This window comes from Lolium perenne, chromosome 4 (genome assembly GCF_019359855.2).
Source record: "Lolium perenne isolate Kyuss_39 chromosome 4, Kyuss_2.0, whole genome shotgun sequence".
NCBI classification, from domain to species: Eukaryota; Viridiplantae; Streptophyta; class Magnoliopsida; order Poales; family Poaceae; genus Lolium; species Lolium perenne.
This window is the reverse complement of record NC_067247.2, coordinates 269,268,594-269,274,900: the sequence shown is the minus strand read 5'-3', so window position 1 is coordinate 269,274,900 and position 6,307 is coordinate 269,268,594. Positions and strand designations below refer to the sequence as shown.

The 6,307-nt window shown below is 44.5% G+C and overlaps 1 non-coding gene across 1 annotated transcript; it reads left to right on the top strand.

The window, feature by feature from the left end:
- Positions 1-1,809: 1,809 nt before the first annotated feature.
- LOC127297854 (U5 spliceosomal RNA) lies at positions 1,810-1,928 on the top strand. Its single transcript, XR_007849536.1, has one exon. It is a non-coding gene; the product is annotated as a U5 spliceosomal RNA (small nuclear RNA).
- The last annotated feature ends 4,379 nt before the right edge of the window (positions 1,929-6,307 follow it).

Below are 6,307 nucleotides of genomic sequence, written 5' to 3'. Positions count from 1 at the left end.
GTATGCCGCCATCCCCATTTCACACCTAATACACAGTTTGTTATAGTATTACGATCAAGAAGACCACAATTACAAGAGTTTCTCCTCTACTGACGCCATCCCCGTGATCCATGATTTACCCTTGCTATCAATGGTTGCATTTTCTTTTATCTATCGGAAGGTCGATGAGTACCCTGTTCTGCATAGGTGTTTTTCACATTATTGCAAATGATTAATGAAGCATAGAACTACCAGAGCATGATATTACTTTTTTAGTACGTACAAATCGTCTTTCTTGCCGGCAAGACCTTCATATGGTTTCTATTTGTTGTACAGAAGATTGGAAAGTTAAATTATTTGATGTCTGCCCATGACTCTTTTTGTTATTTTTGTTTCATGTGTTTTGCAAATTCGTTATTATTATTTGTATACGGCAAAAAAAAAAAAAACCCGCTGCAACGCGTGGGGTATCATCTAGTTTTCCCTACAGGTGAGTCCTATGTTGTTTTGATTGTCAACAAACTTTGTCGTAGATCCAATCTATATAAATAATTATGCATACATTGGCTACTACTACGTATTGTAATGCTAATTTTGTTCAACCATATTTTCGGTGTGGAAGAACCAACGACAAGTAACATAGTAGTTTTGTTAATTATCCTAAAAGAACTCATTTCTACAATCAATGTAATTAACCTCATTTCTCCTAGTATGTATATGCATAGTAAAATGGAATCACCATTGACCCATATAATTATTTGAACAAGATAAAAGATTAAGATAGCATAAATATATGGCCCCTAGTCTTTTACACATTTTTGCTCGACGATTATAACTTGTGAAGCGATGAACTGTGAATTCAATATGCAAGGACAAAGTAATTTAATCAAGGTGGAACTGCAGCGAAAAATTTATTATCCCACAAATGCAAGCATCTAGCTCATGTATAAAGTAAGAATTAACTCGGTACAAAACACAATGTTTTATCGAGGCTATCTAACTCCACTGTGGCAACCTCATGACCATCTCAACTTCTCGTAGTCATGTTTGCTCCATCCTTTATTTGTTTGTCTTGCTACTTGCTTTAGATACACGGGAGGGAAGGGCACCCCATGACCCATAGGATAGCGAGACCGTTGGATATTTGACACATGTAAGAAATCCTGACCCTATGTTTATAACGTATTATGTATCTAGAACATTCCATACAATTATATTATATATCTATATTTATCTACCATTTTAGCATGAATAATGGCTAAAATTTATTTAAACGTCTTTATGATATATAGCTAGTTTGACATGGGGGATTTCTCTATTATCTCCCACAGCAAATATCTAAGGTTTCTCAGTGCTGAGGAACGTTCCAAAATGTTCTGAAGTATGCATCGTGTATTTTGAATGTTCCCTCATTGTATTCTTGTGTAGCGAATCATCTTCGGTATGCTTGGATCTTCTTAACTGGGTCTGTTGTTTCTACTTCTCGTTGAGTCTTTTCTCCTCTTAATCGAGTTCTCTTCTGATTGATCTTTGCTATCATACTCACATACCAAAGGCAAACATGAATGCCGTGGTGTAACACTGTAACAGACACGATCGCACAAACAGGAAGATTCGATTTACTTTTTTTTTTTGGAGTGTGAGCTTCGATTCAGTTCACTTGTGGGCTGCTTCTGAAAGTATCACCCGGCCCAGAAGGACACTGGGTTAACCATCCAGCAAACGCTGCGGCCTTCTCAATCTTTTGCTAAGCTCAAACACGCGGCTGCCGGCAAGAGATAACTACCAGGGATGGATTAGTCCCACGACGCTGCTTGATGCTGGAGCGCTTGATGCGCAGCGGGCACAGAGCGAACTATTCTTTCGCCTTTTACTAAAGAATACCGTGTGCACACTGCAATTAGCAGCATACTCTAATTTTTAGAGGGGATTCTCCTTGTTTGGAGGAACCCCACAACGCAATCCTAATCATTTGCCAAGTTTGACTGTAAATTTTTCTCAAGTAATTTTGCGAAAGCAAGGCAGTGTTGAGAGTAAAAAATCTCCCTCGCCTGTTGTGTGGCGGCAACTCGCACTTGCCGTATCATACAGTGGTTCAGATTAATAAGCTGCTTCTATGTACACAGTTCATCGCACCGATCATTTTCAATCACGGTGTCGCACTCATTCCACCAGATCGATGGCGTGAAAGGAACATCCATACAGCACTTAATAGAAGATGCATGAAGAATGTTAGATGTATATATCTGTATATTGTAGTTTCCCCATATGTTAGGGGGCTTTCTGCATATGTGCACATATACATGTACTATATATTGTGGTCTTTGGCCCCTGGTAATACAACAAGCATATTGCCCTAACATGGTATCAGAGCAAAAGTTGATCCTCTAAATTTTCCCTGCCGACGCGGCCGACGTTGCTTGTTCCGTCGCCCGTCCGTCCCGATCTGCTGTTTCTCCGCTCGATCTCGAGACCTGCTGCTTCGATTCCGTCCCCGGCGCCCGATTCCTGCGCCGCCTCTGCTTGCCCGACGCCCTCTAATCCGCCAGGCGCCAGGGGCCTCGATCTCCGTCTCCCCGACGCCTTTGATCTGCAGGCGCCCGTCTGCTTCGATCTCCAGGCGCCGGCCCGCTCTGCTTCGATCCGCCCGCGTGAAGATTGCCCGCGTGAGGCTCGCCCGCGTACGGCCGCTCGCTCCCCGCTCGGCGTGACGATTCCCTTTCATCCCGTCGATCCCGCTGCTGCTCTCCCGCGTGGATCCGCACCTGCTGCTCCACCGCGCCGCCCCACCTACTGCTCCACCGCGCCGTCTGCTGCTCCTAGCGCCGCCCCGCCTGCTGCTCATCCCAGCGCCGCCCCACCTCCTGCTCCACCGCGCCGCCCCACCTGCTGCTCCCGCGCCATCCGCTGCTCTTTCCTCTGATTCCCGATTCGATCCGGTTTCTCTCTCCTGCCTGCAGAAAAAAAAAGAAAAAAAAAGCAAAAAAAAAAAGCTATGTCTTCCTCGGGCTATGTTGCGATCCCTCGCTGCCCGGTGATCTTTGATGGCGCGAATTACCTTGATTTCGCAGCCTTCATGCGCGTCCGCATGCGCGGTCTTCGTCTTTGGGGTGTGCTTTCTGGCGAGGTCTCCTGTCCGCCGCGCCCCGTTGCTCCTACGGTGCCTGTTGCACCGCCACCTGTTGCCCTTGCCCCTGATGCTACTTAGGCGGATAAGGATGTAGCCAAGAGTGCTGATGACACTGCTCTGGCTGATTATGACCGGAAGGTCCAGGACCACTCTACTGCCGTTGCGACTTACCGGCTGGATCTGACCGAGTACACTCAGTGGATAGATGAGGATGCTCGTGCTGCTGCTGTTCTCACCTCCAGTGTTCTGCCTCAGTATCTTTGCTGAGTTTATGGGTCTCCCCACCGCTGCTGCTCAGTGGGCTTTTCTTCGTCAGCGCTATCAGCCGTCTGGGGATGCTCTCTACCTGTCTGTGGTCCGTCAGGAGCATGCCCTTCAGCAGGGTGATACGTCTCCGACGTATCGATAATTTCTTGTGTTCCATGCCACATTATTGATGTTATCTACATGTTTTATGCACACTTTATGTCATATTCGTGCATTTTCTGGAACTAACCTATTAACAAGATGCCGAAGTGCCGATTCTTTGTTTCTGCTGTTTTTGGTTTCGTAAATCCTAGTAACGAAATATTCTCGGAATTGGACGAAATCAACGCCCAGGGTCCTATTTTGCCACGAAGCTTCCAGAAGACCGAAGAGGAGACGAAGTGGGGCCACGAGGCGGCCAAACCCTAGGGCGGCGCGGCCTGGCCCTTGGCCGCGCCGACCTGTGGTGTGGGGCCCTCGTGTGGCCCCCTGACCTGCCCTTCCGCCTACTTAAAGCCTCCGTCGCGAAACCCCCGATCGAGAGCCACGATACGGAAAACCTTCCAGAGACGCCGCCGCCAATCCCATCTCGGGGGATTCAGGAGATCGCCTCCGGCACCCTGCCGGAGAGGGGAATCATCTCCCGGAGGACTCTACGCCGCCATGGTCGCCTCCGGAGTGATGTGTGAGTAGTCTACCCCTGGACTATGGGTCCATAGCAGTAGCTAGATGGTTGTCTTCTCCCCATTGCGCTTAATTGTCGGATCTTGTGAGCTGCCTAACATGATCAAGATCATCTATCTGTAATTCTATATGTTGCGTTTGTTGGGATCCGATGAATAGAGAATACTTGTTATGTTGATTATCAAAGTTATGTCTATGTGTTGTTTATGATCTTGCATGCTCTCCGTTACTAGTAGATGCTCTGGCCAAGTAGATGCTTGTAGCTCCAAGAGGGAGTATTTATGCTCGATAGTGGGTTCATGTCTCCGTGAATGCAGGAAGTGACGAGAAATCTCTAAGATTATGGATGTGCTGTTGCCACTAGGGATAAAACATTGGTGCTATGTTCAAGGATGTAGTCACTGATTACATTACGCGCAATACTTAATGCAATTGTCTGTTGTTAGCAACTTAATACTGGAGGGGGTTCGGATGATAACCTGAAGGTGGATTTTTTAGGCATAGATGCATGCTGGATAGCGGTCTATGTACTTTGTCGTAATGCCCAATTAAATCTCACTATACTCATCATAATATGTATGTGCATGGTCATGCCCTCTTTATTTGTCAATTGCCCAACTGTAATTTGTTCACCCAACATGCTGTTTATCTTATGGGAGAGACACCTCTAGTGAAGCTGTGGACCCCGGTCCAATTCTCTATCTTGAAATACAATCTCTTGCAATACTGTTCTACTGTTTCTGCAAACAATCATCTTCCACACAATACGGTTTATCCTGTGTTACCGGAAGCCGGTGAGATTGACAACCTCACTGTTTCGTTGGGGCAAAGTACTTTGGTTGTGTTGTGCAGGTTCCACGTTGGCGCCAGAATCTCTGGTGTTGCGCCGCACTACATCCCGCCGCCATCAACCTTCAACGTGCTTCTTGACTCCTACTGGTTCGATTAAACCTTGGTTTCTTACTGAGGGAAACTTGCCGCTGTGCGCATCACACCTTCCTCTTGGGGTTCCCAACGGACGTGTCAACCACACGCATCAAGCAAATTTCTGGCGCCGTTGCCGGGGAGATCAAGACACGCTGCAAGGGGAGTCTCCACTTCCCAATCTCTTTACTTTGTTTTTGTCTTGCTTTATTTTATTTACTACTTTGTTTGCTGCATTATATCAAAACACAAAAAAATTAGTTGCTAGTTTTACTTTATTTGCTATCTTGTTTGCTATATCAAAAACACACAAAAAATTAGTTACTTGCATTTACTTTATCTAGTTTGCTTTATTTACTACTGCTAAAATGGCCACCCCTGAAAATACTAAGTTGTGTGACTTCACAACCACAAATAATAATGATTTCTTATGCACACCTATTGCTCCACCTGCTACTACAGCAGAATTCTTTGAAATTAAACCTGCTTTACTGAATCTTGTTATGCGAGAGCAATTTTCGGTGTTAGTTACGATGATCTTGCTGCCCATCTTAATAATTTTGTTGAACTATGTGAAATGCAAAAATATAAAGATGTAGATGGTGATATTATTAAATTAAAATTGTTCCCGTTCTCATTAAGAGGAAGAGCTAAAGATTGGTTGCTATCTCTGCCTAAGAATAGTATTGATTCATGGACTAAATGCAAGGATGCTTTTATTGGTAGATATTATCCCCCTGCTAAAATTATATCTTTGAGGAGTAGCATAATGAATTTTAAACAATTAGATACTGAACATGTTGCACAAGCATGGGAAAGAATGAAATCTCTGGTTAAAAATTTCCCAACCCATGGACTGACTACTTGGATGATCATCCAAAGCTTTTATGCAGGACTGAATTTTTCTTCGCGGAACCTATTGGATTCAGCTGCTGGAGGTACCTTTATGTCCATCACTCTTGGTGAAGCAACAAAGCTTCTTGATAATATGATGATCAACTACTCTGAATGGCACACGGAAAGAGCTCCACAAGGTAAGAAGGTAAATTCTGTCGAAGAAACCTCTTCCTTGAGTGATAAGATTGATGCTATTATGTCTATGCTTGTGAATGATAGGACTAATGTTGATCCTAATAATGTTCCGTTAGCTTCATTGGTTGCACAAGAAGAACATGTTGATGTGAACTTCATTAAAAATAATAATTTCAACAACAATGCTTACCGGAACAATTCTAGTAACAACTATAGGCCATATCCTTATAATAATGGCAACGGCTATGATAATTCTTATGGGAATTCTTACAACAATAATAGGAATTCACCCCCTGGACTTGAAGCCATGCT